The sequence below is a fragment of the Callithrix jacchus genome, chromosome 12, assembly GCF_049354715.1.
Source record: "Callithrix jacchus isolate 240 chromosome 12, calJac240_pri, whole genome shotgun sequence".
Classification (NCBI taxonomy): domain Eukaryota; kingdom Metazoa; phylum Chordata; class Mammalia; order Primates; family Cebidae; genus Callithrix; species Callithrix jacchus.
Genome location: NC_133513.1, coordinates 4,139,987 through 4,152,089, shown reverse-complemented (window position 1 = coordinate 4,152,089; position 12,103 = coordinate 4,139,987). Strand labels below are relative to the sequence as shown.

General features: G+C 57.7%; 1 protein-coding gene across 7 annotated transcripts in view; it reads left to right on the top strand.

Moving 5' to 3' along the window:
- The first annotated feature begins 8,432 nt into the window (after positions 1-8,432).
- The window catches only part of MEIOB (meiosis specific with OB-fold), a 41,996-nt gene continuing 38,325 nt past the window's right edge, over positions 8,433-12,103 (top strand). For all 7 annotated transcript variants that reach the window (XM_035266492.3, XM_017978623.5, XM_054242421.2 and 4 more), the window contains exon 1: positions 8,433-8,547. The gene's annotated coding sequence lies outside the window, so the exon portion shown is untranslated. The remainder of the gene's footprint in view (positions 8,548-12,103) is intronic.

Sequence of the window (12,103 nt, the reverse complement as noted above, 5' to 3'; positions counted from 1 at the left end):
AGTCAAGATGTGGGTCAGAAAGCGAGCTCGCCGGGGAAGGCTGGGCTCCTGCAGAGCAAGAATGAGAGCGTCAGGAACCCGGGCCTGACCTGCATGGAGCCCTCGGACCCGAGGCTGAGAGCGGGCCCCTTCGTCACCCCACGGAACAAGTAGCGCGCTGAGGTCCAGAAAGATTTTCATAGGATTTTTGTAGTTGTTTTTGTCCTTTGTTAGCTTGTGAGACGGAGTCTCCCTCTGTCCCCAGGCTGGAGGGCAGTGGCACAGCCTCAGCTCACCACAACCTCTGCCTCCTGGGTTCAAGCGATTCTCCTGCCTCAGCCCCCGTAGTAGCTGGGATTACAGGCACGCGCCACCAGGCCTGGCTAATTTCTGTATTTTTAGTAGAGACGGAGTTTCGTTATGTTGGCGAAGCTGGTCTCCAACTCCTGACCTCAGGTGATCCTCCTGCCTGGGCCTCCCACTGTGCTGGGATTACAGGCATGGGCCAGTGCGCCCGGCCGTATTTTTAAAATAATTAGTCCCTCCCTTAAAAAATAGCACTGGGGCTGGGTGCAGTGGCTCACGACTGTAATCTCAGCACTGTGGGAGGCCAAGGCGGGTGGATCAGGAGGACAGGAGATGGAGACTATTCCCGCCAACATGGGGAAACCCCATCTCTACTAAATAAAAAAATTAGCCAGGTGTGGTGGGGTGTGAGGAGGCTGAGGCAGGGGAACCACTTGAACCGCGAAGGCAGAGGTTGCAGCGAGCTGAGTCAGTACCACTGCACTCCAGCCTGGGCGACAGAGTGAGACTCCGTCCCCCAAAAAGAAAAAAAAAAAGTATTTGACATTTGTCAACTCTCTAGAAGGGGCACAGTTTTCTAAGATTAGAAGTCATATTCTGGGATAATGGTACAGGAGGTAAGAAGGAATCACTTAGGCAAATAGGCTATGGAAGGCCTTGGTAAGGCGTTTTTTTTTTTTCTTGAGACAGAGTCTCACTCTCTTGCCCAGGCTGGAGTACAGTGGTACAATATTGGCTCACCGCAACCTCTGCCTCCTAGGTTCAAACAATTCTCCTCTGTCAGCCTCCCGAGTAGCTGGAATTATAGGCACGGGCCACTGTGCCCAGCTAATTTTTTCAGTAGAGATGAGGTTTCATCATGTTGGCCAGGCTGGTCTCGAACTTGTCACTTCAGGTGATCCACCGACCTCTGCCTCCCAAAGTGCTGGGATTACAGTCGTGAGCCACCACGTCCGGCCAAGGCTTTTCTTTTTAATGAAAAGCAGCCCCAAATCATTTTCTAACAAAGAGCAACCTGTAAGTCGAGCTGCAGACATAGACAAGCCAGCAGGAGCTTGCCTGGATGAATGCTGGCAGGAACCAGGGACTAGACATGCTCAAGATGGCGGTTCTGTCTTCTCTTCTCTGCCAGCCCCATGTACGGTAAGAAGTGGGCAAGAGGGCCGGGCGTGGTGGCTCACACCTGTAATCCCAGCACTTTGGGAGGCCGAGGCGGGTGGATCATGAGGTCAAGAGATCGAGACCATCCTGGTCAACATGGTGAAACCCCATCTCTACTGAGAATACAAAAAATTAGCTGGGCATGGTGGCGCGTGCCTGTAATCCCAGCTACTCAGGAGGCTGAGGCAGGAGAATTGCCTGAACCCGGGAGGCGGAGGTTGCGGTGAGCCGAGATCACGCCATTGCACTCCAGCCTGGGTAACAAGAGCGAAACGTCATTAAAAAAAAAACATCCTGAATCTATTACAAATAGAAAAATTAGCCGGGCATGGTAGCAGGCTCCTGTAATCCCAGCTCAGGAGGCTGAAGCAGGAGAATCTCTGGATCCCGGGAGGTGAAGTTTGCAGTGAGCTGAAATTGTACCACTGCATTCCAGCCTGGGCCACAAAGCATGACTATGTCTCAAAAAAAAAAAAAAAAAAATGAGTTCAAATAGACATCACAGAAATATTGATAGGAAATTTTACCCAAGACATCCAATGAGTCAGTTGACCTAACCTCATCTGTAAATTGTCATATTTCCCCCAAAAGTGTCACGGGAAGTCAGGACTTCAACACCCACTTCCGTGACCATTTTAATTTTTTTCATGTTATTTTATTTTTTGAGACAGGGTCTCTGCCACTCAGGCTCAAGGGTAGTGGTGTGCTCTCAGCCCACTGCAGCCGCAGCTTCCTCAAGTTCAGGTGATCCTCCCGCCCCAGCCTCCTGACTAGCTTGCACTGCAGGCGTACACCGCCATGCCCAGCCAATTGTTGTATTTTTTGTAGAGGCAGGGTCTTGCCATGTTCCCCAGGCTGGTCTCGAGCTCTGGAGTTCAAGTGATAGACCCGCCTCAGCCTCCCAAAGTGCCGGGACTACAGGCCTGAGCCACCGTGCCCGGCCACATGTTTTAAATGTATTAAAAATAACAATTCTTCCCTCCCTTCCTTCTGTTCTTCCTTTCCTCTTAATTCCTTCCTTCCTTCCTTCCCTCCCTCCCTCCTTACTTTCTCTTTCCCTTTCTTTCTTTTCCTTCTATCTCTTTCTTTCTCTCTTGCTCTTTCTTTTCTTTCTTTCTCTGTCTCTTTCTTTCTCTCTTTTTTTTTTTCTCTCTCTCTCTCTTTTTCTTTTCTTGGGGAGTCTCTCCGTGTCACTGAGGTTGGAGTGGGATCTCGGCTCACTGCCTCCTCTGCCTCCTGGGTTCAAGTGACTGCCCCGCTTCACCCTTCTGAGTATAGGGTCCAGCCCTACAGGGTCTGTGAGACCCTCCCTCCTGGTGCAGAGATGAGAAACTATAGAAATAAAAGACACAGAGACAGAGAAAAGAGAGTTTGGGCCCAGGGTCCACTGCCAACCAAATCGCGGAGTCCAGCTATGGCCCGAGTGCCTGGACACTCTGACTTTTATGGAGTGCAAAGCGGGGGGCAGGGAAGGTAGGGTGAGGTAATGGTGGTCGGTGACAGAGGGTCAGGTAAGTCCCGTGTCTTGGAGACAGGGGGCCCAGGACTTTGAAGTAGCCCAGGCGGGGAGAAAACCTGCTGCACCAGCGCCCTTTGCATGTTTCTCAGAAATGTCAAGGACACTAAGATTATGTTACTATTATTAATTCTTACCTTCTGAGAAAAGGAGGGGCCAGGTGCAGAAGCGGAGCGTGAGAGTGGACATGGAACGTGACCGCTGAGGTCCAGCATCACATAGACACCGTTAAGCCCACGGATGTCTGTGGGCCTCCCTGACAGCAGCCCGGCTGTTTTCTCCTAACTCCCCCAGGAAGGAGGCGTCTCGGCCATTCTGGACACCTCCTTCCCCAGCTGGCTAAACAGCGGGCCTTTCCCAGCGCTGGCACTGCCGCACAGCCGGGGCGCCCTCCAGCAGCCCTCATGCGGGCGTCACAGGGGGCTTAGAGCATTTTGCCTTAGGCTCACCTTGTTCACGATGTCACCTCAGTTCCGTGCTTCATAACCCGACAGTCATTAGTAAGATTAAAGGTTACGTTGAGTATCTATCTTCAGGATAAGTAACTATAAGATTTTATGTGATTATATAAAGAAAAAACTATGTGCCTACATTTCTAATTCTTTTCTAAATCAGTGTTTATATGGGAACAGGCTGAGCTTCAGACCCTTGCCCCAGCACTTGCGGGGCTCCCCCGACACCTGAGTAGCTGGGATTACAGGCGCCCGTCACCACACCTGGCTAGTTTTTGTATTTTTAGTAGAGACGAGGTTTCACCATGTTGCACAGTCTGGTCTGAACTCCTGACCTCAGATGATCCAACCGCCTCAGCCTCCCAAAGTGCTGGGATTACAGGCACAAGCCACCGTGCTCAGCCAATTGTTCTTTAAACATTTATGCCTGACTCTGATTCAAATGAGATATAAAGCAACTATCGGCCAGGCACAGTGGTTTACACCTGTAATCCCAACACTCTGGGAGGCTGACGTGGGCAGATCACAAGGTCAGAAATTTGAGACCAGCCTGGCCAATATGGTGAAACCCCATCTCTACTAAAAATACAAAAACCAGCTTGGCATGGTGGCAGCAGGGTGACCGTAGTCCCAGCTACTAGGGAGGCCAAGGCAGGAGAATCTCTTGAACCTGGAAGGCGGAGGTTGCAGTGAGCCGAGATTGTGCCACTGCACTCCAGCCTGGCGACAGAGCAAGACTCCATCTCAAAAAAAAAAAAAAAAAAGAAAGAAAAGAAAAAATTATCACTGGGCGCGGTGGCTCATGCCTGTAATCCCAGCACTTTGGGAGGCCAAGGCGGGTGGATCACGAGGTCAAGAGATCGAGACCATCCTGGTCAACATGGTGAAACCCCGTCTCTGCTAAAAATACAAAAAATTAGCTGGGCATGGTGGCGCGTGCCTGTAATCCCAGCTACTCAGGAGGCTGAGGCAGGAGAATTGGCTGAACCCAGGAGGCGGAGGTTGCGGTGAGCCGAGATCGCGCCATTGCACTCCAGCCTGGGTAACGAGCGAAACTCTGTCTCAAAAAAAAAGAAAAAAGAAAAAATTATCGATTTTTAAAAGCCACTTGGTAAATTAAAGCTAACCAGTCTAATCCCTGACATGAATTTCTCCAGGTGAGACCCAGGCTGACGGAAGGTGTGTCTTGCCTGTTTCCCACGCTGCCTGTGCTGGGCCCCAGCCTGTCCTGCTCTTCCCCATCGTCTGCTGTTCTATGTGGCCGCAGAGCCTTTACTCCAAGCTGACATCCAACTGACCACATGCATCAGAAAGGAGAGCAGGCTGGATGTGGTGGATCCCGCCTGGAATCCCAACTCTTTGGGAGGTCAAGGCAGGCAGATCTTTTGAGGCCAGTAGTTCAAGACCAGCCTGAACAACATGGTGAAACCCTGTCTCTATTAAAAATACAAAAATTAGCTGGGCACGGTGCGGGGCACCTGTAGTCCCAGCAATTCAGGAGGCTGAGACAGGAGAATTGCTTGAACCCAGGAGGTGGAGGTTGCAGTGAGCCAAGATCGTGCCACTGTCCAGCTTGGGCAACAGAGCAAGACTCTACCTAAAAAAAAAAAAAAGGCCAGGTGCAGTGGCTCATGCCTGTAATCCTAACACTTTGGGAGGTCGAGGCGAGCAGTTCATGAGGTCAGAGATTGAGACCTTCTGGCCAACATGGTGAAACCCCGTCTCTACTAAAAATACAAAAAAATTAGCTGGGCATGGTGGCGCGTGCCTGTAATCCCAGCTACTCGGGAGGCTGAGGCAGGAGAATTGCCTGAACCCAGGAGGCGGAGGTTGCGGTGAGCGGAGATCCCACCACTGCACTCCGGCCTGGGCTATAGAGCAAGAGTCTGTTCAAATAATAATAATAATTAAAAAAGACGCAACTGTCATGAGTTTGTATGCACCTAACATCATAACCTCAAAGATATCAAGAAAAAATGGGCACAAGTACAAATGGAAATTGACAAAGAAACCCCTATAATCATAGTAGGAAATTCAACTCCTCTGTAACAATTTTTTTTTTTTTTTAAGACCGGGTTTCACTATGTTAGTCAGGCTGGTCTTGAACGCCCAACCTCAGGTGATCCGCCCACCTTGGCCTCCAAAGTGCTTGGATTACAGGCGTGAGCCACCGCGCCCGGCCTCTGTAACAAATTTTAAATACGTTTTTTATTATTTATGAAATAATGTGAGCCACTGCACCCGGCCCCAGCTTGGTTTTGATGAGAATTGGCCTGGAATATTTGTTGGAAACAGATACTCAGTGCCATAAAGAAAAATCAGCACTGAGACAAAGGACCCTTCAGCAACGCAATTTTTACTTCCTGGACTGCGGGAAGGGGACCCGCACTGGCCATCTTGCCACGAGAGTACAAGGAATAAAGGAAAAACAGACACATTTATCCCTCACGCATATGGGGTCTTCCTTACCGCTGTGTCTGATCTCTGTCGGCTGGAGCTAAATCTCACAATTTAAACTAAAATCCGACTGGCTAACAACTTAACACTTTTCTAAACAGGTAAAAGCAGTGGAGAGCTGGGACAGGCCTGTGAGCACGTCCAGCACAGATATCCTGGTTAAAATACAAGAACATAGAATGTACTACGTGCCTGTAAGCATGGCGTGTCTAACAGCTACTTAGGAGAGGGCTGAACAAAGTTATTAGCACACCTGCTCTTTAACAAGAAAGGCAACTTTAAAAAGGAACTTTTCTACTTCCCACAATTCCCTCCGCTTTTACTTTATAATTTTCCTTTTTAAACTTTTTTTTTTTTTTTTTTTTTTTTTTGAGACGGAGTTTTGCTCTTGTTACCCAGGCTGGAGTGCAATGGCGCGATCTCGGCTCACCGCAACCTCTGCCCCTGGGTTCAGGCAATTCTCCTGCCTCAGCCTCCTGAGTAGCTGGGATTACAGGCACGCACCACCATGCCCAGCTAATTTTTTTATATTTTTAGTAGAGACGGGGTTTCACCATGTTGACCAGGATGGTCTCAATCTGTTGACCTCGTGATCCACCCGCCTCGGCCTCCCAAAGTGCTGGGATTACAGGCTTGAGCCACCGCGCCCGGCCTAAACTTTTTTTTTTAACATGTCTTGGCTTAGTTGTTCTGCCCAAGTTTCTAAAAGAAAAAGCTTCTCTTTCTTTTTCTTTACACTGGGGGCTGGTCCGGGAGCCCTTATACATTTGGGGTCGTCCTAACTGCTATGTCTGATCTCTGTTGGCTGGAGCCAGACCTCACAATCTAATAATAACTTAGCAATCACATAACACTTGGCTCTACAGGTGCACGTTTCATTTGTACTGTATGTTTGTGTAATATGTCCCAAAGCTGTTGTTCTCTTTCTTTCTAAAGAGAAGCTTAAATAATGCGACCTGTGGACAGTAGTAGGTGACAAATTTAATGGACCTAGTTTTTGGATCTCACTGCTCAGGACTGATATGATACTCTGTTAACAAAAATTAGTATAATAAGTCATTACACTAACAAGATTTTTTTTCTTTTTCTTTTTTCTAGTCAGTCTCTGCTTATCCAGACTAAAAAGATTTCTAAATGGAAGTTAATAAAAACATGAAGAACTGAGAAATTTTTTGTCAGATTCACCTAAGTCCAATCCTCAGCATACCTATTTTTTTTTCTTATTTTTCTTATTTACTTATTTATTTTTAAAAGACGAGGTTTCACCGTGTTGGTCAGGCTGGTCTTGAACTCCCGACCTCAGGTGATCCGCCCGCCTTGGCCTCCAAAGTGCTTGGATTACAGGCGTGAGCCACCTTGCCCGGCCTAGCACACCTAATTATATATGTATTTTTCATGCACAGGTATACACATCTATGGGTACTTTCTTGATACTACATGTCAAATCTATCATTAGATGTAGATATATTATATTAATTAATTAATTTTGTAGAGACAAGGTCTTACTCTTGCCCAGGCTGAAGTGCAGTGGTGCCATCAGAGCTCACTGCAGCCTGGAACTCCTGAGCTCAAGCGATCCTCCCGCCTCAGCTTCCCCAGTAGCTGGGACAAAAGGCATGCACCATCACGCTTGGCTAATTTTTTTTGGGAGTCTCACTCTGTTGCCCAGGCTGGAGTGCACTGTCCGCTCACTGCAACCTCCCTCTCCTGGGTTTAAGCGATTTCCATGCCTCAGCCTCCCGAGTAGCTGGGACTACTCCAGTAGGCGGGCGGCGCCAAAGGACAACCAGGCATTCGCCCCCAGGCCTGTTTAATTTTTTTTTTTTTTTTGGTATTTTTAGTAGAGACAGGGCTTCATCATGTTGCCAAAGCTGGTCTTGAACTCCTGAGCCCAAATGATCCGCCTGCCTCGGCCTCCCAGGTGCTGGGATTCGAGCTCCACTTTATAATATTACAGATAGATGGATATGTCTGTTTTTTGCCGGCACACATTCTTTTTGAATCGAGCCACTCGCGGCCGTGAGTGCGCACGGAGACCCCCCCCTGCCCCTCCCACTCCCGGGAAGGAAGAAAAGGGAACCGGGAGCACCTCCCCTCCCCCGGAAGGCGGAGTCGGAGCATGGTGGGGCGGAGTCATTGCCAGAGGGCGAAGACCGTGATTGGTTGGGGCGGAGTCAGTGCTTGGCGGGGCGGAGTCATTGCCAGAGGGCCAAGACCGTGATTGGTTGGGGCGGAGTCAGTGCTTGGCGGGGCGGAGTCAGTAATTGGTGGGGCGGAGTCATTGCCAGAGGGCGGAGACCGTGATTGGTTGGGGCGGAGTCATTGCCAGAGGGCGGAGACCGTGATTGGTTGGGGCGGAGTCAGTGCTTGGCGGGGCGGAGTCATTGCCAGAGGGCGGAGACCGTGGTGGTAGGGGCGGAGTCAGTGCGCGGCGGGGCGGAGTCATTGCCAGAGGGCGGAGACCGTGATGGTAGGGGCGGAGTCAGTGCGCGGCGGGGGGCGGAGTCTCCCGTGACGGGGCGGGGCCTCTCGCTAACGGTCGCGCGCCGTCGCACCTGCACGAGTCTGTGGGCCGAGCGTCCTGTGGAAAAGCCGCGAAGCGCGGGCGACTCGGGAGTCGGGGGAGCCAGGTCCGCGAGGTCGCGGCTGCCGCTGTGCAGGGCCGGGAAGCCTCGGGTGAGCCTTGGCGTGGACGGCTGTGAGGCGGCGTCCGCGGTGGGGCCGGCCCGGGTCCGGCCGACCGAGGCCTGCGGGGAGCGTGTGGGGTCCTGTCCCGCCGCCCTCCCGGCGTCTCCCGCGGCCTCCGCAGCTTGGCCCTGCCCGGGGGTCTCGCGGCCGGCGCGGAGGACACGCGGGGGGCCCTGGCGGAGCGGAGCTTTCCGGGCCTCGACCTGTCGGTAAAAAGGGGCCGCGGGGCTCTTCCCGGCCCTCCCGGCACTGCGGACACCTGAGGTCGGGAGTTCGAGGCCAGCTCGGCCGACACGCAGCCCGTCCCGACTACAACGCGAAAAGTGACCCGGGCGTGGCGGCGCGGGGGCCGAGGCGGGAGGGTCTGGACCCGGGAGGCGGAGGTTGTGGGGGCCGAGGCGGGAGGGTCTGGACCCGGGAGGCGGAGGTTGTGGGGGCCGAGGCGGGAGGGTCTCCTGGACCCGGGATCTGGAGGTTGTGGGGGCCGAGGCGGGAGGGTCTCCTGGACCCGGGATCTGGAGGTTGTGGGGGCCGAGGCGGGAGGGTCTGGACCCGGGAGGCGGAGGTTGTGGGGGCCGAGGCGGGAGGGTCTCCTGGACCCGGGATCTGGAGGTTGTGGGGGCCGAGGCGGGAGGGTCTGGACCCGGGATCTGGAGGTTGTGGGGGCCGAGGCGGGAGGGTCTGGACCCGGGAGGCGGAGGTTGTGGGGGCCGAGGCGGGAGGGTCTGGACCCGGGAGGCGGAGGTTGTGGGGGCCGAGGCGGGAGGGTCTGGACCCGGGAGGCGGAGGTTGTGGGGGCCGAGGCGGGAGGGTCTGGACCCGGGAGGCGGAGGTTGTGGGGGCCGAGGCGGGAGGGTCTGGACCCGGGAGGCGGAGGTTGTGGGGGCCGAGGCGGGAGGGTCTGGACCCGGGAGGCGGAGGTTGTGGGGGCCGAGGCGGGAGGGTCTCCTGGACCCGGGATCTGGAGGTTGTGGGGGCCGAGGCGGGAGGGTCTCCTGGACCCGGGATCTGGAGGTTGTGGGGGCCGAGGCGGGAGGGTCTGGACCCGGGATCTGGAGGTTGTGGGGGCCGAGGCGGGAGGGTCTGGACCCGGGAGGCGGAGGTTGTGGGGGCCGAGGCGGGAGGGTCTGGACCCGGGAGGCGGAGGTTGTGGGGGCCGAGGCGGGAGGGTCTGGACCCGGGAGGCGGAGGTTGTGGGGGCCGAGGCGGGAGGGTCTGGACCCGGGAGGCGGAGGTTGTGGGGGCCGAGGCGGGAGGGTCTGGACCCGGGAGGCGGAGGTTGTGGGGGCCGAGGCGGGAGGGTCTCCTGGACCCGGGATCTGGAGGTTGTGGGGGCCGAGGCGGGAGGGTCTGGACCCGGGAGGCGGAGGTTGTGGGGGCCGAGGCGGGAGGGTCTGGACCCGGGAGGCGGAGGTTGTGGGGGCCGAGGCGGGAGGGTCTCCTGGACCCGGGATCTGGAGGTTGTGGGGGCCGAGGCGGGAGGGTCTCCTGGACCCGGGATCTGGAGGTTGTGGGGGCCGAGGCGGGAGGGTCTGGACCCGGGATCTGGAGGTTGTGGGGGCCGAGGCGGGAGGGTCTGGACCCGGGAGGCGGAGGTTGTGGGGGCCGAGGCGGGAGGGTCTGGACCCGGGAGGCGGAGGTTGTGGGGGCCGAGGCGGGAGGGTCTCCTGGACCCGGGAGGCGGAGGTTGTGGGGGCCGAGGCGGGAGGGTCTCCTGGACCCGGGATCTGGAGGTTGTGGGGGCCGAGGCGGGAGGGTCTGGACCCGGGATCTGGAGGTTGTGGGGGCCGAGGCGGGAGGGTCTGGACCCGGGAGGCGGAGGTTGTGGGGGCCGAGGCGGGAGGGTCTGGACCCGGGAGGCGGAGGTTGTGGGGGCCGAGGCGGGAGGGTCTCCTGGACCCGGGATCTGGAGGTTGTGGGGGCCGAGGCGGGAGGGTCTGGACCCGGGATCTGGAGGTTGTGGGGGCCGAGGCGGGAGGGTCTGGACCCGGGAGGCGGAGGTTGTGGGGGCCGAGGCGGGAGGGTCTGGACCCGGGAGGCGGAGGTTGTGGGGGCCGAGGCGGGAGGGTCTGGACCCGGGAGGCGGAGGTTGTGGGGGCCGAGGCGGGAGGGTCTGGACCCGGGAGGCGGAGGTTGTGGGGGCCGAGGCGGGAGGGTCTGGACCCGGGAGGCGGAGGTTGTGGGGGCCGAGGCGGGAGGGTCTCCTGGACCCGGGATCTGGAGGTTGTGGGGGCCGAGGCGGGAGGGTCTCCTGGACCCGGGATCTGGAGGTTGTGGGGGCCGAGGCGGGAGGGTCTGGACCCGGGAGGCGGAGGTTGTGGGGGCCGAGGCGGGAGGGTCTGGACCCGGGAGGCGGAGGTTGTGGGGGCCGAGGCGGGAGGGTCTGGACCCGGGATCTGGAGGTTGTGGGGGCCGAGGCGGGAGGGTCTGGACCCGGGAGGCGGAGGTTGTGGGGGCCGAGGCGGGAGGGTCTGGACCCGGGAGGCGGAGGTTGTGGGGGCCGAGGCGGGAGGGTCTGGACCCGGGAGGCGGAGGTTGTGGGGGCCGAGGCGGGAGGGTCTGGACCCGGGAGGCGGAGGTTGTGGGGGCCGAGGCGGGAGGGTCTGGACCCGGGAGGCGGAGGTTGTGGGGGCCGAGGCGGGAGGGTCTCCTGGACCCGGGATCTGGAGGTTGTGGGGGCCGAGGCGGGAGGGTCTGGACCCGGGAGGCGGAGGTTGTGGGGGCCGAGGCGGGAGGGTCTGGACCCGGGAGGCGGAGGTTGTGGGGGCCGAGGCGGGAGGGTCTCCTGGACCCGGGATCTGGAGGTTGTGGGGGCCGAGGCGGGAGGGTCTCCTGGACCCGGGATCTGGAGGTTGTGGGGGCCGAGGCGGGAGGGTCTGGACCCGGGATCTGGAGGTTGTGGGGGCCGAGGCGGGAGGGTCTGGACCCGGGAGGCGGAGGTTGTGGGGGCCGAGGCGGGAGGGTCTGGACCCGGGAGGCGGAGGTTGTGGGGGCCGAGGCGGGAGGGTCTCCTGGACCCGGGAGGCGGAGGTTGTGGGGGCCGAGGCGGGAGGGTCTCCTGGACCCGGGATCTGGAGGTTGTGGGGGCCGAGGCGGGAGGGTCTGGACCCGGGATCTGGAGGTTGTGGGGGCCGAGGCGGGAGGGTCTGGACCCGGGAGGCGGAGGTTGTGGGGGCCGAGGCGGGAGGGTCTGGACCCGGGAGGCGGAGGTTGTGGGGGCCGAGGCGGGAGGGTCTCCTGGACCCGGGAGGCGGAGGTTGTGGGGGCCGAGGCGGGAGGGTCTCCTGGACCCGGGATCTGGAGGTTGTGGGGGCCGAGGCGGGAGGGTCTGGACCCGGGAGGCGGAGGTTGTGGGGGCCGAGGCGGGAGGGTCTGGACCCGGGAGGCGGAGGTTGTGGGGGCCGAGGCGGGAGGGTCTCCTGGACCCGGGATCTGGAGGTTGTGGGGGCCGAGGCGGGAGGGTCTCCTGGACCCGGGATCTGGAGGTTGTGGGGGCCGAGGCGGGAGGGTCTGGACCCGGGAGGCGGAGGTTGTGGGGGCCGAG